Source organism: Leucoraja erinacea, chromosome 2 (assembly GCF_028641065.1).
Source record: "Leucoraja erinacea ecotype New England chromosome 2, Leri_hhj_1, whole genome shotgun sequence".
NCBI lineage: Eukaryota > Metazoa > Chordata > Chondrichthyes > Rajiformes > Rajidae > Leucoraja > Leucoraja erinaceus.
Window position 1 is genome coordinate 30,101,845 of NC_073378.1, and position 27,034 is coordinate 30,128,878.

At 45.7% G+C, this 27,034-nt stretch overlaps 1 protein-coding gene across 5 annotated transcripts in view; it reads left to right on the forward strand.

Moving 5' to 3' along the window:
• The window catches only part of atxn1a (ataxin 1a), a 248,554-nt gene that overhangs the window by 136,742 nt on the left and 84,778 nt on the right, over nucleotides 1-27,034 (forward strand). For 4 of the 5 annotated variants that reach the window (XM_055654143.1, XM_055654126.1, XM_055654150.1 and 1 more), the window contains one exon: nucleotides 6,370-6,478. The exons of the other annotated variant lie outside the window; for it this stretch is intronic. The gene's annotated coding sequence lies outside the window, so the exon portion shown is untranslated. The remainder of the gene's footprint in view (nucleotides 1-6,369; nucleotides 6,479-27,034) is intronic. 5 annotated transcript variants of the gene reach the window in all.

Consider the following 27,034-nt stretch of genomic DNA (forward strand, 5'->3'; position numbering starts at 1 on the left):
GCCTTTCACTATTCTACTATTGTTGAACTATTTACAATAAACTTTAAATATTTTGCATGTAAAAGTCAAAACTGTTAGAAATGAGTAGTTCTGTGGATAGAGAGATGTAGAGAGGTTATTTCTGGATAATAACCTTTCATCAGAACCTCATCTATTGCATCCGCTGCTCTCGGTGTCAGCTGCTGTACATCGGCGAGACCAAGAGTAGGATTGGCGATCGCTTCGCCCAACACCTCCGCTCGGTTTGCACTAACCAACCTGATCTCCCGGTGGCCCAGTACTTCAACTCCCCCTCCCATTCCGAATCCGACCTTTCTTTCCATGGCCTCCTCCATGGCCAGAGTGAGTCCCACCGCAAATTGGAGGAGCAGCACCTCGTATTTTGCTTGGGTAGTTTAAACCCCAGCGGTATGAACATTGACTTCGCCAATTTCAGGTAGTCCCTGCTTTCTCTCTCCTTCCCCTCCCATTCCCAGTTCTCCAACAGCCCACTGTCTCCGCCTCTTCCTTTCTTCTTCCCGCCACCCCCCCCCACCCACCTCCACATCAGTCTGAAGAAGGGTCTTGACCCGAAACGTCACCTATTCCTTCGCTCCATAGATGCTGCCTCACCAGCTGAGTTTCTCCAGCATTTTTATCTACCTTTCATCAGAACCGGGGTGGTTTAAAAATCAATAGGTTGTAAGATGTGGAGAAAGGGTGGAGTGGGTGGTGCGGGAGAAGAAGGTAGAAAGACTGGGTGCGATAAGATGGAAGAGAAGCAAAGTGACAAATGGAGTCATAGTTCAAGGTCTACAGAGTGCTGGAGAACTCAGCGGGTCAGGCAACATCTGTGGAGAACATGGATAGGTGACGTTTCACAGAGTGCTGGAGTAACTCAGCGGGTCAGGCAACATCTCTGGAGAACATGGATAGGTGACATTTGGATCGGGACCCTTCTTTGGGTCCTCCAGGGATACTGCCTGACCTGCTCGTTTACTCCAGCACTTTTTGGAGAAAAATGTCACCTATCCATGTTCTTTGGTGCTGCCTGACCCGCTGAGTTACTCCAGTACTTTGTGGGAAGAAGGGTCCAAACCCAAAATGTCGCCCATTCATGCTCTCCAGACGTACCGTCTGATCGGCTGAATTACTCCAGCACTTAGTGTCCTTTTGGGTAAACTAGCATCTGCAGTTTCTTGTTTCTAGTAATAGTCCATGGTAATTTATCTGCCGTTGTTATGTGTACTTTCATATAAAATATATATATTTTTGCTAAATGATGATAAGGACATTGAGAATCACTGTAGAGTCATACAGTGTGGAAACAGGCACTTTGGCCCAACTTGCTCACACCGACCAACATGTCCCATCTACACTAGTTCCACCTGCCTGCATTTGGCCCATATCGCTCTAAACCTGTCCTATCCATGTACCTGTCTAATTGTTTCTTAAACGTTGCGCTAGTCCCTGCTTCAACTACCTCCTCTGGCAGCTCCTTCCATACATCCACCATCCTTTGTGTGAAAAAGTTACCCCTCAGATTCCCATTAAATCGTTTCCTCTTCATCGTAAACCTATGTCCTCTCTTTAACGATTCCTTTACTCTTGGCAAGAGTATGGCTACCCGATGTCTACCCGATCTGTTCCTCTCATGATTTTATACACTTCTGTAAGTTCACCTCATCCTCCTGCACTCCAAACAATAATGACCCAGCCTGCTGAACATCTCCCTTTAGCTCAGGCCCTCGAGTCTTGGCAACATCCTCCTAAACATGTTTCCTTCGCTCCATAGACGCTGCCTCACCCGCTTAGTTCCTCCAACATTTTTGTCTTCCTTTGATTTTCCAGCATCTGCAGTTCCTTCTCAAACATCCTCGTAAATCTTCTCTGCACCATCGAGAGCATCCTTACCAACTGCATCACAGTATGGTATGGCAACTGCTCTGTTTCCGACCGGAAGGCATTGCAGAGAGTGGTGAAAATTGCCCAACGCATCACCGGTTCCACGCTCCCCTCCATTGAGTCTGTCCAAAGCAAGCGCTGTCTGCGGAGGGCGCTCAGCATCGCCAAGGACTGCTCTCACCCCAACCATGGACTGTTTACCCTCCTACCATCCGGGAGGCGCTACAGGTCTCTCCGTTGCCGAACCAGCAGGTCGAGGAACAGCTTCTTTCCGGCGGCTGTCACTCTACTAAACAACGTACCTCGGTGACTGCCAATCACCAAACCCCCCCCCCCCCCGGACACTTATTATTATTATTTTTTTTTTATTCAAATCGTTTGCTATGTCGCTCTTCAAGGGAGATGCTAAATGCATTTCGTTGTCTCTGTACTGTACACTGACAATGACAATTAAAATTGAATCTGAATCTGAATCTGTACCATTTCCAACTTGACAACCTCTTTGCTATAATATGGTGCCCAGAACTGAACGCAATACTCTAAATGCGGCCACACCACCATCTTATATAAGTGCAACATGACCTCCAAACTTCTAAACTCAATATTCTGGCTTGAGTCATTTGCGATTGACCTATCTTTTATCCTCATTTTCTTTGAGTTCATTTCCAAGAATGAAATAGCCGGGAAAACTGGTCCAAAGTTGAAAACTGTTATGAATACTTGATTGGAGGTCACATTTTTCCAGCAGGCAAGAAAGGTTGTGGCTAGTAGTGGTTGGCTTACAGATGCTGAAAGAATTGCACTCAACTCGGTATTTAGTTTTCAAATGTTGGTACGAGATACGCTAAAGGTCATGTTTTGCATTGGCTTAATGTTAATCATAGCTGCTCACAGGCATTTTGTAACAATTGTCCTGCATTTGATTATACCTATCTTCTCCATTCATTAGCTTTTCCATCCACTCTGTAGCTCTGCATGTTGATCAGAACTATCCACAGGTCAGAACTGCTTGTGGCTGAATTTCACTAGTTGGACGCGACCTTGGTCCATACCCTTTTTAGTTTACACGGAAGGCAGTGGGCAGGTGCTATAGACCTGCACGGGGAGGTAGACACTCCCACCCCCATGAGATTTGGGCAGATGGGGCTCGTCAGCCTGGGAAGGTGCCCCATCTAGGAGAGGGGAAACACTACTTTTTAAACCTCCACTGCCTTGTGGCCATATCCAGTCATTGAAAAGGCTCCAGGAGTAAACCTCAAGAAAATCCGGAGTCCCTAAGGCAGTTCGTTGTTGTCTACAACCTCGCTCTGGCAGCTCCTGCGATGGTGCTGGTGCCAAACTGTAACGGCCCTGCTGTTCCTTTGGATCGATCAGCGACGTGGAGAGGGGGACGTGCTGCATGGGCAACAACCTGTCCTCCATATAACATCGCCCAGGCTTGCATCCAACCACACATCACCTGCAAACTAGGATGCATCACCCATGGTCAGTCATGACTGAGGGGGGCCTACTACAATGAGGAAACATGGCCTTCGGCCTACTGCATGCGTCCACATGGACAAGCGTTCCCCTTATATTAACACTATCCAACACACACTAGGGACAATTTACACATACACCTAGCCAATTAACCGACATACCTGCACGTCTTTGGAGTGTGGGAGGAAACTGAAGATCTCGGAGAAAACTCGCGCGGTCACGGGGAGAACGATAAACCCCATACAGACAGCACCCGTAGTCAGGATCGAAGCCGGGTCTCTGGCGCTGTAAGTGCTGCAAGGCAGTAACTTTAATGTTGCGCCACCGTGACACCCACCCTCTGATTGTATTTGGTCTGAATTTTAGACAGGTATGTGGATAGGACAGGTTTAAAGAGACTAAACTAACACGGGCAGGTGGAACTAATGTAGGTGGGACATGTTGGCTGGTATGGGCAAATTGGTCCGAAGAGCCTGTATGACTTTGTGACTATGAATAAATGTTTTAGGAAGATTTATTAAAAATGCAGAGACAGTAGACAATAGGTGCAGGAGTAGGCCATGTGGCCCTTCGAGCCAGCACCGTCATTCAATGTGATCATGGCTGATCATCCACAATTAGTACCCCGTTCCTGCCTTCTCCCCATATCCCCTGACTCCGCCATTTTTAAGAGCCCTATCTAGCTCTCTCTTGAAAGCATCCAGAGAACCTGCCTCCACCACCCTCTGAGGCAGAGAATTCCACAGACTCACCACTCTCTGTGAGAAAAAATGTTTCCGTGTCGCCGTTCTAAATGGCTTACTCCTTATTCTTAAACTGTGGCCCCTGGTTCTGGACTCCCCCAACATCGGGAACATGTTTCCTGCCTCTAGTTTATCCAAGCCCTTAACAATCTTATATGTTTCAATGATATTTCCTCTCATCCTTCTAAACTCCAGAGTGTACAAGCCCAGCTGCACCATTCTCTCAGCATATGACAGTCCCGCCATCCCGGGAACAGAGGGTGGTGAATCTGTGGAATTCATTCCCACAGAAGGCTGTGGAGGCCAGGCCAATGAATATTTTTGAGGCAGAGAGAGATAGATTCCTAATTAGTACGGTGTCATGGGTTATGGGGAGAAGGCAGGAGAATGGGGTTAGGTCAGAGAGAGAGATCAGCCATGATTGAATGTAGGAGTAGACTTGATGTGCCGAATGGCCTAATTCTGCTATAATTCATGAATATATGAATATGAAGGTGGAAATCTGAAATAGATACAGAAAATACTAGGTGTAATCAGCAGGTCAGGAAGCATCTGTTGAAAAAGAACTACAGTTACTGTTTCATGTCAACAAAGCTTCAGAACTGGGAAGAAGGGAAATGAAGTTGATACCAAATGTCAGGAAGGGTGGGATAAGTGAGGGATGGGCTGGTTGTCTGTGTGAGAGTTAGGGCGACGGTCAGGGAGGGAGAATGTGGTCTTTTACTCATACAAGCGTTGTAAAGATGGCAGCCATTTAGTAATTAAAAAAATTATTATCAAAAATATTTATTCAAATATTAAAATAATATATACAGTACAGTAAAAAAACAAAGCAGAACCCACCACCATAACAAATGATAAACTATTATACAACTGTCTTGCAATCCTTGTCCAGGATGCATTCAACCCCCCTGCGGTGCCCAGCGGTCCCGGAAATCCCCCAGGGCACCCGTGGACAGCGTTTAGTCCATCTCGACCACCACACAGGCAAGGATGTAACCCCGTAAAAGGGGCAGGCAGCTGGCTCGGGCAGAGCCCTCTTCCATATGGTGGCGTGACTCGCGCATGGCCAGCTTGGCAAGAAGGCAGCCAATGAGTCATAAACCCATACAGCACAGACACAAGCTCTACGGCCCAACTCGTCCATGCTGACCAAGACCCCCAGCTAAGCGAGTCGCGTTAACCCGCGTTCCACTGGGTCTTTATTGCCGCGTGTGCACCACACAGTGAGATCCTTTTAACAGAGCTTGCACGTGCACGAGTCGCCCTCTTTCCACGGCGTTTGCACAGAGAAACAGTCCAAGGTCCGGTCCACGTGCTAGATGTACTGGAGCGGCTCCCGATCCAGGCGAGCCCCAGGCTGCTGCACGGCCTTCCTCCGTCGCCCGCCGACCCACGTCCCTCTCCTCTCATCGACCGCCCGACTGCCTTTGTCTCAACTCTTGAGTATCTCTCATTCTTCCTGCAAGCAATATAAATACAGTTTCCAAATTAGTGAGACAATACTAGTGGCTGTACAGTAGGTAGAGTGAAAGGATTCTGTTTCTATTTTTTAATTAATATTCTGGTTGATCTTGGCACCCTTCCAAGCAAAAATTGTTAAATAGCAGTCCTCAGAGTATTATGAAAATTGAATGGAATTCATATTTGACATTGCCAGATGTGAACTTTAGCGGGTAGCATGGTTGTGCAGCAGTAGAGTTGCTGCCTATAGCGCCAGCGACCCGGCTCCGATCCTGACAAACCGGTGCTGTCTGTACGGAGTTTGTACGTTCTCCTTGTGACATCGTGGGTTTTCTCTGGGTGCTCCGGTTTCCTCCCATCCTCCAAAGATGCGCAGGTTTGTCGGTTAAATGTGTAGGAAGGAACTACAGATGCCGGTTTATACCGAAGTTTTTTACAAAATGTTGGAGTAACTCCGTGGATCAGTCAGCATTTCTGGAGAGAAAGAATAGGTGACGATACAGGTTGGAACCCTTCTTCAGGCAGAGTCTGAAGAAGGGCTCCGATCGGAAACATCACCTGTTCCTTTTTTCCATAGATGTTGCCTGACCTGCTGAGTTACTCCAGCATTTTGTGTCCATCTCAGGTTTGTATGTTAATTGTAAATTGTCTCTTGTGTGTACTAATGATCGCTGGTTTGTGTGGACTCGGTGGGCCAAGGGGCTTGTTCCCTGCTGTATCTCTAATCTAAACTAAATTCCAGCTTTTTATGTCTACCTTCGATTTAATCTAAACTTTTTTCTCTGCTCCTTGTTCCCAGGCATTTGTCTTTTGTGTTTAAGACACACATTGGAGGTCTGTGATCTAATGGACACACCTGAGATTGCTGTCTTCTGATGGATATTAAAAGAAAACCTGCATTTCATATGGTATGTCATCTTTATTCCCACTGCTGTGTACGGAATGGCAGCGTTTTGCTGATTAACCAAGGGTGGCACGGTGGCACAGCGGTAGAGCTACTGCCTGACAGCGCCGGAGACCCGGGTTCGATCCTGACTACGGTCGCTTGTCTGTACGCAGTTTGTGCATTCTCCGCTTGACCTGCCTGAGTTTTCTCCGAGATCTTCGGTCTCCTCCCACACTCCAAAGACGTACAGGTTTGTCGGTTAATTGGCTTGGTGTGCCAAGGACTGGAGTGCAAGAGGCTGAAGGGTGATCTTATAGAGGTGGATAACTTTGTACAGAAAACGCCCGTGGTCAGGTTGGAACTTGGGCCTGGTGCAGTAAGGCAGCAACTCTATCACTGCGTGGGGTTAGGGTGTAAGCTGCCCAAGCAGAATATAATGTATTGTTCCTATGGTGCTTAAGGCCTCACTCTGGTAGTGGAGGAGGCACAGGACACAGAGGGGTATGGGAGGTTGAGAAATTGTTCATGGTGAGGTTCATTATATGTATTAACCTATATCATCAAGTTCTAATATTTGTTGGGTTTTGGCAAAGTCATGGAAGTGCATTCTACTGACTAATGCGGTCGATATGAGTTTTCTGAATCTAGATTCCCATCCTTTCTTGTTTATAGTATAATTACAATAGACAATAGGTGCAGGAGTAGGCCATTTGGCCATTCGAGCCTGCACCGCCATTCAATATGATCATGGCTGATCATCCCCAATCCCCGTTCCTGTTTTCTCCCCATATACCCTGACTCCGCTATTTTTAAGAGCCCTACCTAGCTCTCTCTTGAAAGCATCCAGAGAACCTGCCTCCACCGCCTTCAGAGAATTTCACACTCACCACTGTCTGTGAGAAAAAGTGTTTCCTCGTCTCAGTTCTAAATGGCTTACTCCTTACTCTTAAACTGTGGTCCCTGGTTCTGGACTCCCCCAACATCGGGAACATGTTTCCTGCCTCTAGCAAACCCTTAACAATCTTACTAGCATTATGTTTTATTCTGTGATATTTTAATTGGTCCTAAGAAGAGGTAACTTATTAATTACAAACAAGAAAAATAAATCTTCTTTCAATAAGACTTTAGAGATACAGGTGCACAACCTTTTATCCGGTGTTCCGGAAACCGAAAAACTCAGAAAACCGGCCATTTTTTCCAGGATGTCGTCTGCACACCAAAGCTCGCATTTGGCGCCAAACTTGACCCGAAACGACCCACGGTCAACCCAGGTCTGTACGGCTGCCTCCTCCCCGGAGACCAGGGAGACACTTAAACATCTGTAAATCATTGCATAAATGTTAGTCAGTTAGTTTGGAGGGCTTTTATGTAAAGGGGGGGGGGGTTGAAGGTGTAAACTTTAATTCTTAGTCCCCTTCCTGGTCGGAGAGGTGGGGAGCGGTCAATGCCTTACCGGGTCGCCGTGCAGTAAGCTCCGCAGCGCTGTGGCCGCCAACTCCCAGCTGGGGCTGCGGGCGGCGCCGGTTGTAGCTCCGACCCCGGCAACTCTACCCCTGGCTGCGAGGCTCCGCAAATGTTGGGAGTCGGCGGCGTCGCAGCGCTGGGATACCAGCGGGAAGCGGGCAATGCCTTACCGGGTCGCTGTGCGGTAAGCTCCAGGGCGCTGAGGCCGCCTTCTCCCAACGTTCGCGGAGCTGGGGGCTGCGGGCGGCGCTGGATTTGGAGCGCCGCGCAGCCAGGGGTCGAGTTGCCGGGGTCGGAGCTACAACCGGCGCCGCCCGCGGCCGGACGGAGCCCCCAGCTCCGCGATGTTGGGAGTCGCCGACCAGGTAGGGGACTAAGAATTAAAGTTTACCCCTTCATCCACCCACCCACACCACCACCACCACCACCACATAAAATCCCTCCAAACTGACTGACTAACATTTATGCAATGATTTACAATGATTCCCCGGTCTCCGGGGAGGAGGCAGTCGCTCCAGACTTTTCAAGCCGCCCGCGCTACCTACCTAATCTACGCTAAAAATCTTCCATTCGGAAATCCGAAAATGTCCGAAATCCGACATGTGTCTGGTCCCAAGGCTTTCGGATAAAAGGTTGTGCACCTGTACAGCACGGAAACAGGCCCTTTGGCCCACCGTGTCCACGTCATAGCAATCACCCCATACACTAGCATTATCCCACACACTAGAGACACTTCACAATTTTACCAAAGCCAATTTACTTACAAACCTGTATGTCCTTGGAATGTGGAAGGAAACAGGAGCAAACCCAAGCAAGTCATGGGGAGAACGTACAAACTCCATACAACAGCATCCGCAGTCAGGATCGAACCTGAGTATCTGACACTGTTATCGGGCCTGTCCCACTTAGGAATTTTTTTTTTAGGCGACTGCAGGCGACTAGTCTGTCACCACATGGTCGGTGGGCTGTCGCCTGTATGGTCGTGAGTAGTCTCCTCAGTCGCCCTAAGAGTCGTAGCATCTTTCTGGTCGCCACTGGATTTTCTACATGCTGAAATTTTTTCGGCGACAATGGCGACCGTGGGTTTAACGGCAATGAGAGTAGCTTGACGTAGGTGCTGTTGTAGGTTGTCACCAGGTTAACGTAGGTTGTCGCCAGGTTAATGTAGGTTGTCCCCGGTGCTGATTTCGGTGAATTCCATTGTCGTATTCGCCGGCAGTCGCCTAAAATATCGCCTGACATCGCCGGTTTTTCGGCGACCTGCTACGACTATGACAGTCGCAGAAAAATCACCTAAGTGGGACGGGCCCATAAGGCAGCAACTCTGCAGCTGCGCCACGGTGTCGCTCCAGTGCAGGAAGACTTTGTTTATTCAGTTGTTGGAAACAATTAAGTCCCAAGTTGGAGACGGAGCAAATCATTTGGGGTTGCAGACAGTTCAGGGATGTGATGAAGTTGCAGCAAGCAGTTGTTGTGTTTTGAACCCTCCAGGTAATGAATGATTTAATGGAAATATGTCATAGAGTCAAACAGCGTGGAAATAAGCCCTTCGGCCCAACTTGCCCACACTGACCAACATGCCCCATCTACACCAGCCCCACCTACCTGCATGTCATTTTATCTCATCACAGTTGTCCCTAAGCTCGGTGTACATTAAAAAAAAAAATCAGATTTGTTGACGTCTGGAATTGTCATCTGTGTGAATATCTCATCTAAGAGAGAGTTTAATTAATAGGCCAAATAACCTAGGGGGAGCTACAAGGAAAGTGAATCCGTGGCATTCGTTGCCACAGACTGCAGTGGAGGCCAAGTCTTTGTGTATATTTAAAGCGGAGATTGATAGATTTTTGATTAGTAAAGGGCCTGTCCCGTTGGAGACGGAGCTAATCATTTGGGGGTTGCAGACAGTTCAGGGATGTGATGAAGTTGTAGCAAGCCGTTGGGCGTCATTTGCGCGTCACGCAGATGGCGCGTGAGGATTTTTGAGAATCGCAAAATCCTGGGGCGCCGCGCGCTGCCGCGCGTCACTGCCTACTCCACCTCGCCTCACCACGCACTATGTGTAGCAATGTTACAAAATTTTGAGATTTAAAAAATCAAGTCTGCAATTTATCCCATCAGATAAAGCATAACAATAAGTTTAATTTGACACCAAATTCACTTTCATATCTCAAGTATTTAAAAAGTTATGACCATTTTCATACTCGGAAATTAGCATCTTGTTCCCTATTGATTTTCAATGGACATTACAAAAAAGCTGTGATCTTGGATAATCAAAAGCCCATTTCTTAAGGAAAGATTAACATTTTTAAATAGCCTAAGTGTCCAAAGATTATTCACAAATAATTCACAATATAACATGATTTTTATATCTAATTTACATTAATTTATAGGCCAAATGGAAGGAATTTAGTGTTCAATTGCTGTAAATAAATGCCCATTTAAATCGGCTTTCTAGTGGGTTCATGTGGAACGTGCTGGTTTAGAACGTTGACATAGCGCTGGATTAGTGCCCTCAAATGCCGAGAAAAATACTGCGGGATATAAAAAGCCCAAAATGAACTATTCGTTATAGATAACTTGATATATAGGGTTATATATATGCCCCATTTAATGTAAAAATAAGGTACATACCTTTAATTGTTTGCTTTATAAAACCCTGGGGCTGCGAGAGGTTGCGGAATCAGAGAGTAATTTAAAAACTATTAGAACTATATTATCGAGGCCTATAAAACTAATAATACCTTTTGCGACCGGGTCTTGCAACGATTTTTCGTTAATGATTTACTAGGCTGAACATGTGCGATTAGTACAGCCTAGTAAAAATCGCGTTTTAAACCCGCCCCCTCCAAACAGCGCCAAAATCGCGGCCATGGCTGAGGGCAGATTCCCAATGACGATTCAGGTAGGTTTTGTAACATACCTACCATGTGCGCATCGTAAATCGTGACGCGTAAATAATGTCGCGCAAATAACGCCCAAGTGGGACAGGCCCTTAACGGCGGCAAAGGTTAGGGGGTGATGGCAGGTGAATGGTGTCGAGAGGGAAAGACAGATCAGCCATGATCCAATTGCGGGTAGACTAAAATGCTGGAGAAACTCAGCGGGTGAGGCAGCATCTATGGAGCGAAAGGGTAGAGGTGACGCTTCGTCGCCGATTTCCTTCGCTCCACAGATGCTGCCTCACCCGCAGAGTTTCTCCAACATTTTTGTCTACCTTCGATTTCTCCAGCATCTGCAGTTCTTTCATAAACATTGATCAAATTGCGGAGCACTTGATAATCCAAATGGCCCGAACCAGCTCCTATGTCTTACGATCTTATGACCTGCAGACGCTGATTGAGAAAGGATGGCGGTGGAGTAACTCAGCAGATCAGGCAGCATCCCTGGAGAACGGACCAAAAACGTCTCCTGTCCATGTTCTCCAGAGAACGGGGCTGTCAATGAAACTATCTCGCACATGAGAATTACAGGAGAGTCAACAAAATCTGATCTGATCTGAGGAAAGACATTCTTGCCATAGAGGGAGTACAGAGAAGGTTCACCAGACTGATTCCTGGGATGTCAGGACTTTCATATGAAGAAAGACTAGATAGACTCGGCTTGTACTCGCTAGAATTTAGAAGATTGAGGGGGGATCTTATAGAAACTTACAAAATTCTTAAGGGGTTGGACTGGCTAGATGCAGGAAGATTGTTCCCGATGTTGGGGAAGTCCAGGAAAAGGGGTCACAGTTTAAGGATAAAGGGGGAAATCTTTTAGGACCGAGATGAGAAAAACATTTGTCACACAGAGAGTGGTGAATCTCTGGAATTCTCTGCCACAGAAGGTAGTTGAGGCCAGTTCATTGGCTATATTTAAAAGGGAGTTAGATGTGGCCCTTGGGGCTAAAGGAATCGGGGGGGCTATGGAGAGAAGGCAGGTACAGGATACTGAGTTGGATGATCAGCCATGCTCATATTGAATGGCGGTGCAGGCTCGAAGGGCCGAATGGCCTACTCCTGCACCTATTTTCTATGTTTCTATATTTCTATGATCCTCCAGAGATGCTGCCTGACCCGTTGAGTTACGTCATCAAGTCAGCTTTATTTGTCACATACTCATATATAGATGTGCAGTGAAATGAAAGTGGCAATGCCTGCGGATCGTGCGAAAACTATAGAACAGAACCCGTATTTACATTTTAGGAAAAATAAAATTTTAAAAGACACAAAACAACAGTAAATTAGTATATTAGTCTCTGGTGAGAGAGGAGTTTACAGTCCTGAAGGCCTGTGGGAAGAAACTCCATCTCATCCTCTCTGCTTTTGCAGCGTGACTGCGGAGGCGCTTGCCTGACCGTAACAGCTGGAACAGTTCGTTGCTGGGGTGGTAGTGTTAATGTTGCTGGCTCTGGATCTGCACCTCCAGGTGTATAGGTCCTGCAGGGGTGCACTTTGTCACTTTTTTCAGTCAAACCACTTGTTATATACGTCCTTGTCTAGAATGTCTACGTGGGTGGAATATTAGTTGTTGGTACGTTGATGATTTTACAATATTGCTGCAAGCAAATGGTGAAATAATTCCTATCTGTTTGATCTTAGTGGAAGAAATTGCTGGTACGAGAAATATGACTGACTGCATAGTAAAATGGGACTAATTATTCTCCATTGTGGATCTTTCATTGTTCACCCTGATGCATTAGTCATAGCTGTTCCATATGACTGTAGCAAGCCACTTCAATAAGTGCTGTTATTAAGGGTCGACGGGATGCGAACACGTATTTTTAGCTATTTGAGCTACATGATGGATAAGCAGACCCCTGCCGTTTAGTTTGGTTTATAGTCGCATGTATATACTGAGAGAATTTTAAAAGGTAAAGTATCCTTTATTGTCATTCAAACTTTTGGTTTGAACGAAATTACGAAATGGAGCGGCTGGGCTTGTATACTCTGGAATTTAGAAGGATGCGAGGGAATCTTATTAAAACATAGCAGATTATTAAGGGTTTGGACACGCTAGAGGCAGGAAACATGTTCCCAATGTTGGGGGAGTCCAGAACCAGGGGCCGTAGTTTAAGAATAAGGGGTAAGCCATTTAGAACGGAGATGAGTAAAGACTTTTTCACACAGAGAGTTGTGAGTCTGTGGAATTCTCTGCCTCAGAGGGCGGTGGAAGCCGGTTCTCTGGATACTTTCAAGAGAGAGCTAGATAGGCCCCCATGTGGAGTCAGGGGGGGAAAAGGCAGGAACTGGGTACTGATTTGGGATGATCAGCCATGATCACATTGAATGGTGGTGCTGGCTCGAAGGGTCGAATGGCCTATTCCTGCACCTATTTTCTCTGTTTCTATAAGAATGTGGAGACCAAGTCAATGGACATTTTTAAGGCTGATTCCTGATTAGTCTGGGTGTCAGGGGTTATGGGGAGAAGGCAAGAGAATGGGGTTTGGAGGGACAGATAGATCAGCCATGATTGAATGGCGGAGTAGACTTGATGGGCCGAATGGCCTAATTCTGCTCCAATAGCTTATTAACTTATCCAGAAGGAATCCAATGCAGTCCTTCAGACACATGAGTTACCTAGAACAGGATATTTCCTCGTCGACTTTCATGAAATCTTCTTATGACTTTCCATGGTGTTTGTCAAAAAGTCAGAATAATTGAGACCTGCCACTGGCGAAAAACAATTGTGGGGCATCTATTATTAATTCATATGTATCAATAATACCACATTTCTACCTCTTCAGGCAATATTAGTTGCTGGAGTTACTTAGATGTCACTCTCTAAGATTGGAGTCTGAAGAAGGATCTCTATCTTGTGTAGGAAAGAACTGCAGAAACTGGTTGACACTGAAGGTAGACATAAAATGCTGGAAAAGGATCCCGAGCCGAAGCTTTAATGTCCCTGTCTCACGGTACGAGTTCATTCCAAGAGCACTCCAGAGTTTTAAAAAAATCAAACTCGTGGTAAGCACGGAGAATGAACGTAACGGGTACATCGGAGCTCGGGGACGTCTCTTAGTGGCTCATAACGCTAACGGCAGGTACTCGGGAAGACTCGCTAACGGCAGGTAAGCACGGGAAGACTCGTGAAGATTTTTCAACACGTTGAAAAATGTCCACGAGCCCCGAGTACCGACGAGTGACCATTACCGTAAACCTCCGAGTTCGAATCAGGGCAAACTCGGGAGAACTCTTGGAATCCCTTCCATTCCCCTTCCATTCCCACATTTTCTGTCCTGGGCACGAAACGTCATTCGTTCCTTCTATCCAGAGATGCTGCCTGACCCGCCGAGTTACTCCAGCACTTTGTGTCTTTCTTTGCTGGGCATGCATCTGCAGTTCCTTGTTATTACATTCAGATCTCACAATGGCAGCAGTGAAATTTAAATCTGGTTGATGGTATGAAATTAATAAAAAGGTCTGTAATGACAACCACTAAACCACTGAACTGCTGTAAAAATTATGTCTGGTTCACGAATGCCCTTTGGAAGTAGAAATCATCCCTTCATAGTCTGTATGCAACTCCAGAACAATCCCGCAATGCTCTCGGCAATGGTTCAGCAAGGCATTCAATTATACAATTAGTGGTTCATTTTAAAAAATAAACAAACTGATTATTAGCATCAACCAAGGCATGGTCTCTCTCAGTCCATACAGACACAAAATGTTGGAGTAACTCAACGAGACAGGCAGCGTCTCTGGAGTGAAGGAATGGGTGACCTTTTGGGTCGTGATCCGTCTTCTGAAATCTGAAGATGGGTCTCGACCCGAAACGTCGCCTATTCCTTCTATCCAGAGCAGCTGCCTGTCCTACTGAGTTACTTTAACATTTTGTGTCTATATCTTCGATGTAAACCAGCATCTGCAGTGCCTTCCACACTCTCAGCCCAGTTCTCCTCTTAAACAGCTGACCTCACAGAAGTCACAAGGCGGCACGGTGGCGCAGCGGTAGAGTCGGATGTGTGTGTGTGTGTGTGTGTCTCTCTCTCTCTCGTCGGTGGAAGATTTTTCAACATGTTGAAAAATGTCCACGAGAGCCCTGAGTACCTACGAGCAAACTAAATTAAACTAAACTGATGGTAGGAATGGTCAGACTTAGAAAGAAGACGAGGATGAATTTCTTTAGTCAGGGGGTGGTGAATCTGTGGAATTCATTGCCACAGATGTCAGTGGGTATTTTTAAGGCGGAGATTGACAGTTGCTTGATTAGTACGGGAGTCAGGGGTTATGGGGAGGAGGCGGGGAAGGAGAGATAGATCAGCCATGATTGAATGATGGAGTAGACGTGATGGGCCGAATGGCCTAATCTAGTTCCTGTCACTAATGATCTTATGAACCTATGAAGGGTTCCAACCCGAAGCGTCACCGCTTCATAACTTCATAAGAGCATAATTAGGCCGTTCGGCCCATCAAGTCTACGACAACACGCTTTAGTTTCACAGCTGGTATCAGGAAGTAAATTTGTTTACAGGAAATGAGTGCTCTACTTAACTTTTAATGAATGGATGATTTTAGAACTCTTTCATTCTCTGGTGTTAACAGCCCTTTCACTTCCAGCATTGTGAACCAATTGCAAATACATTGAATTGCCGCATCAGTTCCTTTTAGCAATACAAAATCTTTCCTTATTCCTGACTAAAATGCATTTGTGTTTTAACTCTTCTTTTACTTTCATGAGTTTATATTATCTATTTTTGTCAATATTTTAACCATAATGGGCCTGTCCCACTTACGCGATTTTTTGGGCGACCACTGGCGACTGCCGCAAAATTTTCAACATGTTGAAAATTTTTCTCCGACAGTGGTGAAAATTTTTGCTGTCATAGGTTGACGCCAGGTGTCGTAGGTGAATTCCGTCTGGCAGTCGTCTAATGAGGCCTAAATGGGACAGGCCCATTAATCTCTTTCCAGCTCCCACCACATCTTTCATTCATTGTGACACAATATTATTGACCTAATTTTATGATGTACATTCTTTAAACTTTCTCAGCTTATCTACACTACTCTGTCTTTTCATGTACCATGTGTGCCTCTCGGGGATGTATTTATTTGAACACGTAACACAATTTTGTTTTGGTTACAATAATGTGAAGTGCCTGAGGACGTTTTGACTATGTCAAGGAGATTCCGCTTGTTGTTAGTTTAACTTGTGTTTGAAACTTCTCTGTTGATCCATTGCCTGAACAATTACTCATTTCTATTTTCTGTCCTTTAACCAATTTTGTATCTACATTACATTATCCCTGCAACAACATTTAATTTCATGGAATTAATATATCTATATATAATGTAATGCTAAGTTAATCACCTTTTCAAAGTCCATAGAGAATGAGTTGAGAGTAAAATGTCCTTTGCTACTTCAGAAATAAGTTAGTCTACTGAGTCAAACTCACTGAGTTACTCATAAGGTCATAAGGGCTAGGAGTAGAATTTGGCCATTCGGCCCATCAAATCTACGCCATTCAGTCATGGCTGATCTCTCTCCTAACCCCATTCTCCTGCCTTCTCCCCATAACCTCTGACACCAGTACAAATCTAGAATCTAACTATCTCTGCCTTAAAAATATCCACTGGGTCTCTACAGCCTTCTGTGGCAAAGAATTCAACAGATTCATCACCCTCTGACTAAAGACATTTCTCCTCATCTTCCTAAAAGAAAGTCCTTTAATTCTGAGGCTATGATCTCTAGTTCTAGACACTCCCACTAATAGAAACATCCTATCCACATCGACTCTATCCAGGCCTTTCACTATTCTGTACGTTTCAATGAGGTCCCCCCCAGCACTCCAGCACTAGTATAGAAGTTGAGAGGTTGAGTATAGATGTTAGGAGGTCATGTTACAATTATATAAGACGTTGGTGAGACCACATTCAGACTATGGCGTTCAGTTTTAGACACCATGTTATGGGAAAGATGTTGTCCAGCTTGAAAGGTTTCTGAGAAGATGTACCAGGACTCGAGGGTCTGAACTATGGAGAGAGGTTAAGGAGGCTGGGGCTCTATTCCTTGGAGCGCAGGAGGATGAGGGGTGATCTTACAGAGATGTACAAAATCATGAGAGGAATAGATTGGATAAATGCACTATGTTTTGCCCAAAGTAGTTGAATCGAGAACCAGAAGACATAGGTTTAAGGTGAGGGAGGAATGATTTAATGGGAACCTGAGGGTTAACATTTTTACACAAAGGGTGGCGGGTGTATGGAACGAGCTGCCAGAGGAGGAAGTTGAGGCAGGTACTATTGCAATGTTTAAGTAACATTTAGACGGGTACATGGATAGTTTAGGTTTAGCGGCATCTGGGCCAAATACAGACAGGTTAGACTTGTGTAGATGGGGCATGTGGAGCTCCCGACATCAGTCTCTACCCGTGACTGCGAGCTCCTCGATGGTGAAATCCGCAGGCCACAGTTGGAGCGTCAATCCCAGGCAAGGGGTCGCAGGCTCAGATGGCAAGTCCACGGTCCTGTGGTGGGGCTCAAAATCAGTCCCGAGCAAGGCCTCCAGCTCCATGACGTTAGGCCGCAGAGCGACCGGAGATACGATCCGGAAAACAGTCGCATCTCCGGCAGGGTAAGAGATTGAGAAAATGTTTCCCCCGACCCCCTCCCCTATCCCACACATAAAACAAACCAGAGAACATTAACAGAAACTTTAAAAACACGCTAACAATAACAAAAAAAAAAGACGAAAAGACAGGCAGACTGTTGGCGAGCCTGCCATCGTCAGCGCCCCCTGATGATACATTACTGTTATTTGTATCCAGCTGGGCGCAATGAAGTTCTTTGTTTTTGCATACAAAGCACAGAAAAGAGTCATCACAAAGGGGATGATTAAGTTACACAAAGTACTCATTCCTTCCTCGTCCCCCCCACTGGGTTCTCCTTTGTTCTCGACGCAAACCCCCCCCCCCCCCCCCCCCTCCCTGCCCCAGGGCTGGGTTCCCCCTTAGTTATCGTTAGCCCCCCCCCCCCCCCCCCCCCCCCCCACGCCGGGTTCCCCTTAGTTCTCGATATCGCCTTTATTAATCAAATGTGGCATCTACTTGATCATTTGTCTTAGACTTCTATCAAAAAAATTGAGAAACTGATTGAAAATTAGCTTATTTGGAAAGGAGAAATTCTGCCCTGTACAGTGAACCTTGTACACGCAGAGATTTGCTCTTCTCTGGCATTGCTCATTATAGATTAGAGAACATGCTTTTAGTTTCACAGCTACAGTGTCAGGAAGTAAATGTAGTTACAGGAAACGAGTGCTTTGCTTAACTTTTAATGTATTATTTAAATTTATTAAATTAAATGTATATTATATAATTTTAATATGTACATTTTGTTTGTTTAATATGTTATATTGACTACAGTGTTTACAGTTTAGTTCAGTTTAGTCTATTGTCACGTGTACCGAGGTACAGTGAAAAGCTTTTTTTGCATGCTAACCAGTCAGTGCAGAGACAATACATGATTACAATAAATAAGTAAGTAAGTTTATTGGCCAAGTATTCACATACAAGGAATTTGCCTTGGTGCTCCGCCCACAAGTAACAACATGACATACAGTGACAGTTACGAATGACTCAGAAAACACTAAACATTAATAATAATAAAACATTAATGATAAAACACCATTTAGAATGTACAGAAGATACATGATAAGGGAATAACGTTTAGTGCAAGGTAAACTCAGCACAGTCTGATCAAGGATAGCCGATGGTCACCAATGAGGTAGATAGTAGTTCAGGACTGCTCTCTGGTTGTGGTAGGATGATTCCGTTGCCTGATAACAGCTGGGAAGAAACTGTCCCTCAATCTGGAGGTGTGCGTTTTCACACTTCTACACGTTTTGCCTGATGGAAGAGGGGGGAAGAGCTAGTGGCCAGGGTGCCACTCGTCCTTGATGATGCTGCTGGCCTTGCCGAGGCAGAGTGAGGTGCAGATGGAGTCAATGGAAGGGAGGTTGGTTTGTGTGATGGTCTGGGCTGCGTCCACAATTCACTGCAATTTCTTGCGGTCTTGGATGGAGCTGTTCCCAAACCGTGCTGTGATGCATCCCGATAAAATGCTTTCTATGGTGCCTTTTGTGCTGCTGCAAGTAAGAATTTCATTATTTTGTTTTGGTAAATATAACAATAAAACACACTTGACTGTCTTTGCTGGGATCAGTGACTAGTGGGGTGCCGCAAGGATCGGTGCTGGGTCCCCAGTTATTTACAATATATATTAGTGATTTAAACGTGACATCTACAAGTTTGTGGATGACACAAAGCTGGTCGGCAGTGTGAACTGCAAGGAGAATGCTATGAGGCTGCAGGGTGACTTGGGTAGGTTGGGTGAGTGGGCAGAAGCATGGCAGATGCAGTATAACATGGATAAATGTGAGGTTATCCACTCTGGTTGCAAGAGCAGGAAGGTAGATTATTATCGGAATGGTGTCAGATTAGGAGAAGGGGAGGTGCAACGAGACCTGGGTGTGCTTGTACATCAGTCACTGAAAGTAAGCATGCAGGTACAGCAGGCAGTGAAGAAAGCAAATGGCATGTTGGCTTTCATTGCGAGAGGATTTGAGTTTAGGAGTAAGGAGGTCCTACTGAAGTTATACAGGGGCCTGGTGAGACTGCACCTGGAATATTGTGTGCAATTTTGGTCTCCTAATTTGAGGAAGGACATTATTACTGTTGAGGGAGTGCAGCGTAGGTTCACCAGGTTAATTTCCGGGATGGTGGGACTGACATATGATGAAAGAATGGGTTGACTGGGCTTGTATTCACAGGAATTTAGAAGGATCAGAGGGGATCTTATAGAAACATATACAATTCTTAAAGGAATGGACAGACTAGATGCAGGAAAAATGTTCCCGATGTTGGGGGAGTCCAGAACCAGGTGTCACAGTTTAAGAATAAGGGGTAAGCCATTTAGGACTGAGTTGAGGAAACATTTTTTCACCCAGAGAGTTGTGAATCTGTGGAATTCTCTGCCACAGAAAGCAGTGGAGGCCAATTCACTGGATGTTTTGAAGAGAGAGTTATTTAGCCCTGGGAGCTAAAGGAATCAAGGGATATGGGTAAAAAGCAGGAACGGGGTACAGATTTTAGATGATCAGCCATGATCATATTTAAATGTTTAAGAAGGAACTGTAGATGCTGGAGAATCGAAGGTACACAAAAAAGCTGGAGAATCTCAGCGGGTGCAGCAGCATCTATGGAGCGAAGGAAATAGGCAACGTTTCGGGCTGAAGAAGGGTTTCGGCCCGAAACGTTGCCTATTTCCTTCGCTCCATAGATGCTGCTGCACCTGCTGAGTTTCTCCAGCTTTTTTGTGTACCATCATATTTGAATGGTTGTGCTGACTCGAAGGGTCAAATGTCCTACTCTTGCACCTATTTTACTATGTTTCTGTGTTCTATTTTTTTTTAATGATATCTACAGTGAAACGTAACCTGCAGATTACTAATCCACTTTGATTTTCCAACCAGTTATTTTTTGAAAGGAATTGCAGATGCTGGTTTAAATCTTAAGATAAACACAAAGTGCTGGAGTAACTCAACAGGACAGGCAGCATTTTTGGAGAAAAGGAATGGTGATGGTTCTGATGACTCATAAGGTCATAAGGGATAGGAGTAGAATTAGGCCATTCAGCCCATTATTTCTACTCTGCCATTCAATCATGGCTGATCCTAACCCCAATTCTCCTGCCTTTTCCCCATGACCTCTGAAGCTTGTATGAATCAATAATCTATCTATCTCTGCCTTAAAAATGTCCACTGACTTGGCCTCCACAGCCTTCTGTGGCAGTGAATTCCACAGATTCATCACCCTCTGACCCGAACAGTGACCTATTCCTTTCTCCAGAGATGCTGCCTGACCTTCCGAGTTACTCCAGCACTTTGTGTCTTCCTTTGGTGTGAACCGACATCTGCAGTTCCTTCCTACACGTAAAGTTTGCAGGCAACAAAAGCTTTTGACTGCACCTTGCTACACGTGACAGTCAACTGAATTGAACTGAACTGAATTGAAGTTTATAATGTCTTACAAAGTTGCAAAGATAGTTACGGTTGCAAAGCTTAAATGGAATCTCTGCCTCGGCCTTTCATGTCTGCCTGATAAAAATGGCAATTGCTTTAACAGCAGTGTCTAGAAAACTACATTTGTTTAATAAAAATAACCCACATCCAAAGAACTGATTAGATTGTTTGGCTGAGAACGTGGAGCCAAACAATTTTCACATTTCTGAATGGCAGCCAAAATATATAACTGGCCAATTTCCAAACTAGCTAGCTTGGTGACAGAAACTGGGCTGAATGACTAGTTCCAACCCTTTTAACGTTTAGTCACTGGCATTTCCATTTGTGTTTCTGTACGAGAGAAACCGACTAAACAAATTTTGTGGTGATTTTAGACTAGCCAGGAAGGAATTCATTCACACAGAGAATGGTGAATCAGTGGAATTCTCTGCCACAGAAGGTAGTTGAGGCCAGTTCATTGGCTATATTTAAGAGGGAGTTAGATGTGGCCCTTGTGGCTAAAGGGATCTGGGGGTATGGAGAGAAGGCAGGTACAGGATACTGAGTTGGATGATCAGCCATGATCATATTGAATGGCGGTGCAGGCTCGAAGGGCTGAATGGCCTACTCCAACACCTATTTTCTATGTTTCTATGTTTCTAATGGTGTCCCGAAGTCACCAGTAGTAATACTGAAGGATGTCACAGTCAATAGGCAATAGGTGCGGGAGTAGGCCATTCGGCCCTTCGAGCCAGCACCTCGATTCGATGTGATTATGACTGATCATCCCCAATCATCCCCAGTCAGACAGTGATGTAGCGTGGAATCAGGCTCTTCGGCCCAACCTGCCCACACCGGCTGACGTCCCATCTACACTAGTCCCACCTGCCTGTGTTTGGCCCATATATCCCTCCAGTTCAGTGTCCAACTGCTTCTTAAACATTGCGATAGCACCTGCCTCAACTACCTCCACCGGCCGCTCGTTCCATACACCCCATCGACGTTTGTGAGGAAAAAGTTACCCCTCAGATTTCTATGTTTAAGAAAGAACTGCAGATGCTGGAAAAATCGAAGGTAGGCAAAAAAGCTGGAGAAACTCAGCGGGTGAGGCAGCATCTATGGAGCGAAGGAATAGGCGACGTTACGGGTCGAGATCCTTCAGGGTCCATAGATGCTGACTCACCTGCTGAGTTTCTCCAGCATTTTTTGTCTACCTCAGATTTCTATAAAATCATTCCCCCTCCACCTTAAACGTATACCATCTGGTTCTCGATTCCTGAACTCTGGGCTAGAGACTCTGTGCGTCTACTCGACCGATTCCTCTCACGATCTTTCCACCTCTGTAAGATCACCCCACATCCTCCTGCGCTCCAAGGAATATAGTTCTAGCCTGCTCAACCTCTCCCTGTTGCTCAGGCCCTCGTGTCCTGCCAACATCCTCCTAAATCTTCTGAAGTAGCTTTCGAAGCACAGGCCCTCTTGTGTTTTCTACAAGGCTCCGAAATGAATGATTGGATTATACGTTATTGTCACATTAGTGAAATGCTTTGCCCCGCGTACAATCCAGTTAAAGCAGACAAGAGACCTCGCTCCAGGCGGTATGCAAAGAGTCTCCAAGTCTCTGGTGCTGACAAAGTTACTAAAGTTCACCGGGCAGTCTTATATTCTGCTTGAACTGGTGAACTGGGCCTGCTGCCGCCCTTTCTCAACGGGCCCCCACCAGCTCCACCCTTCGTACCCATGGATAGGACAAGTTTGGAGGGATAAGGGTCAAACGCAGGCAGGTGCGATTAGTGTAAATGGGGCAGGTTGGCCGGTGTGGGCATGTTGGGCCAAAGGGCCTGTTTCCACACCGTATCCCTCTATGACGCTAGATGTATGATATTTCTATCCTACACGATTGAACTATCTGAGTACAATGACTTTTTCCACTAAGAAGGGTCTCGACCTGAAACGTTGCCTATTCCTTCTCTCCAGAGTTGCAGCCTGTCCCGCTGAGTTACTCCTGCATTTTGTGTTGACTTTTTCTTACTCTGTAGCTGGTATTCTCTCAGTAGGAGAGGAAAATGAAAGCTTTGCTATCCCTTGGCCTTTCCATTATGCCAATGGTGTGTATTGGTGCTCATAAGATCTGGGAACAGAATTAGGCCATTCGGCCCATCAAGTCTCTTCTACCATTCAATCATGGCTGATCTATCTCTTCCTCACAACCCCATTCTCCTGCCTTTTCCACATAACCCCTGACACCCGTACCAATCGAGAATTACTGTTGACTGAGGTGGAATCTCGTGGTAATGGTTCATGGTCTCAATAGCAATGCTCTTGCAAATCTGATAAGGAATTTTACTTAAATTCTGGTTTCATCTAAAGGTCACAAAAGTCTTGCCTTTTATGACTTTAGGATGTGCCAAAGCTAATTAGTTTAGTTTAAAGATACAGTGCGGAAACGGGCCCTTCGGCCCACCGGGTCCGCGCAGACCAGCGATCCCTGTACATTAACACTATCCTACACCCACTAGGGACAATTGTTACATTTACCAAGCCAATTAACCTACAAACCTGTACGTCTTTTGAGTGTGGGAGGAAACCAAAAAAAATCCACGCAGGTCACGGGGAGAACGTACAAACTCCGTACAGACAGCACCCGTGGTCGGGATCGAACCGGGGTCTCTGGCGCTGCATTCGCTGTAAGGCAGCAACTCTACCACTGCGCCACCGTGACCACTAACGAGCGGCTAATTAATCCCAGCTATGAGAAGGCACGCAGCATTGTTCAATTGACAAACTGCTGGAGGGGTTCAACATGTCAACGTCAAATTACCAGAGGTATCGATAGATAGCGTAGGTATTTAAAATCTAATACGAGAGGGAAGGCATAGGTTTAAGGTGAGAGGAACATAGTTTTTTACACAGAGGGCCGTGAGTGCCTTGAACTCACTGCTCAGGGCGGTGGTTAAAGCAGATACGTTAGTGCAGTGGTTCTTATACTATTTCGGTGTCATTCACCCCCTGAAAGGCAAGTATCACTAAATTTCATTCACACCCAACTAAAATTTCTAATGTTTTTTGATAATTTCCGTCTTATTCTCCCTTGTGTATAATTTTATATATCATAATTTATATTGTCACATGAGCCAAAAACATAAATTAATTCAACTGTTTATTTTATTCAACTTTTTGAACATCCTAAAAATATGTAAAGAAAACCAGGAGTAAAAAAAAGAAATTTAATTACCACTGGAGTTGGAAGGTAGACAAGAATGCTGGAGAAACAGTGGGTGACGCAGCATCTATGGAGCGAAGGAAATAGGTGACGTTTCAGGTCGAGACCCTTCTTCAGACTGATGTGGGAGTGCGGGGGGGTGGGAAGAAGAAAGGGAGAGGCGCAGACAGTGGGCTGAGGGAGAGCTGGGAAGGGGAGGGGAAGGAGGGAGAAAGCAGGGACTACCTGAAATTGGAGAAGTCAATGTTCATACCGCTGGGGTGAAAACTACCCAAGCGAAATATGAGGTGCTGCTCCTCCAATTTACGGTGGGACTCACTCTAGCCATGGAGGAGGCCCAGGACAGAAAGATCGGATTCGGAATGGGAGGGGGAGTTGAAGTGCTGAGCCACTGGGAGATCAGGTTGGTTATTGTGAACCAAGCGGAGGTGTTGGGCGAAGCGATCGCCAAGCCTACGCTTGGTCTCACCGATGTAGAGCAGCTGACACCTAGAGCAGCGGATGCAATAGATAAGGTTGGGGGAGGTGCAGGTGAACCTCTGTCGCACCTGGAACGACTACTTGGCTCCTTGAATGGAGTCAAGGGGGGAGGTAAAGCGACAAGTTGGAGTTGGAAAATCATTCTATTAGAATGATTTAAAAAAAAAAAATTCCAACGCCTAAACACTGGGCTTCAGCCCTATCCTACCCTTTCGGGCTTTGATTACTGCAGTTTTTTTCTTGGTAAACTAGCTCAATAAACCATGGACCGTCATTCACCCCTCTAGTTTCATTCACCCCAAAATAATTTCATTCGTCCTTGGTGTGAACCATTCACCAGTTTGAGAAGCACCAAGTTAGTGGCATTTGAAATACTTTTTCCATAGGTACATGGCTATGGAGGGATATGGGTCATGTGCAGGTAGATAAGTGATGGTCTTGGCATCATGTTCAGCATAGACATTGGGGACCAAAAGACCTTGTGCTATACTGTTCTATAGCCTGAAGAAGGGTCTCGACCCGAAACGTCACCTATTCCTTTTCTCCAGAGATGCTGCCTGACCCGCTGAGTTACTCCAGCTTTTAGTGTCTGTTTGGTGTAAACCAGCATCTTCCGATCCTTCCCACACATCTCTCTTCTAGATACCCTCTCCTAACAGCCTTGCTCTTCACCTATCATGTCCTTCGACATCCATATACCTGTCTAAATGCTTCTTAAATAGTACCTGCCTCAACTCCCTCATCCGGCAGCTCGTTCCATACACCCAAAAAGTTGCCCCACTGGTTCCTATTAAATCTTCCCCCCGCCCCCCCCCCACCTCTCATCTTTTCACCGTACCTCGGTACACGGGACAATAAATTAAACTCAATTACCAGAGAATGGGGTTGAGATCTTAGAATAGATCAGCCATGATCGAATGGCAGAGCAGACTAGATGGGCCAAATGGCCTAATCCCCCCACCACCCACCCTCCCCCGTGGGTTAATAAGAAAGGTCAAAATCCTTCAGAAATTCATAATCAGAGCCTACGACACCTCTCTCAGCCAAAGTGGATTAAGTGCTTAATGTCTTGAATTCCGAGGTGGAAGTCTAATGCGTTTTTACTTGGAATTTTTTCAAAGTTAACTGAACAGCAGAAGCTATTTGTAGAGTAGTGTGTGGGAGGTAACAGTAGTTTGGCATTTTCATGGTTACGCGGGTTGTGAGTTAGATTACACATTTCTCGTTGAACGTGAAGGCTCTGGGCAGCATTCAGTGGGTCGGGTGTTACTAGTCTTACTCATTAGTCATGTCTTTAGTTTAGTTCAGAGATACAGCGCGGAAACAAACCCTTCCACCCACCGAGTCCTCGCCAACAAGCGATCACCTCACGGTGGCGCAGCGGTAGAGTTGCTGCCTTACAGCACCAGAGACCCCGGTTCAATCCTGACTATGGGTGCTGTCTGTACGGAGTCTGTACGTGACCTGCGTGGGTTTTCTCTGGGAGTTCTGGTTTCCTCCCACACTCCAAAGATGTACGGGTTGATCGATTAATTAGCGTGGTAAAACTGTCCATAGTGTGTGTAGAATAGTGTTAGTGTGCAAGGATTGCTGGTCGCCGTGGACTCAGCGTTTTGTAGGGCCTGTTTCCAGGCTGTACCTCCAAACCAAACCAAACTAGCACTATCCTACACACCAGGGACAATTTACAAATTTTACCGAAGCCCATTAACCCTACAAACCTGTACGCCTTTGGAGTGTGGGAGGAATGTAAAGCATCTGGAGAAAACCCACGCAGGTCACGGGGAGAACGTACAAGCTCCGTACAGACAGCACCCATAGTCGGGATCGAACCCGGGTCTCTGGCGCTGTGAGGCAGCAACTCTACCGCTGCGCCACCGTGCCACCAGTATGAGGTGATCGCTTGTTGGCGAGGACTCGGTGGGTATCTGCGTCTGAGACTCGTTTTGCTGAGAATATTTGTTTTTTGCATATATCATGGCTAGTGCAACGGCATTGCTTATTTATACAGCTCCTTTGCCCAGGCTGACAGAGTGTGATTTATTTCTGTGGAATGTATTTACATGAACGTGAGTGTTCTCCCACACTGTGGGAGAAAGGATTAGACACGTTTACATCAGTTGAGTGTGGGTGAAATCTTCAATAGCAAAAAAGCAATTAAACAAACGTTTATTCCCTGGGGAAAGACTATGGTTTTACGCATTTCTTCTGATACTATTCCTGTCTACAAGGCTGTCACTGGATTATAGTTCTGAGCTTTTCCTACGTCCAGTTCCCTCCTTTCTACTTTCAGTCTGAAGAAGGATTCTGACCGTCACCCATCCTTTTTCTCCAGAGATGCTGCCTGACCCGCTGAGTTATGGTATGGGACTTTATTTGTCACATGTTCAGTGAAATTATTTTTTGTACACAGTTCAGTACAAGTATCGCTAG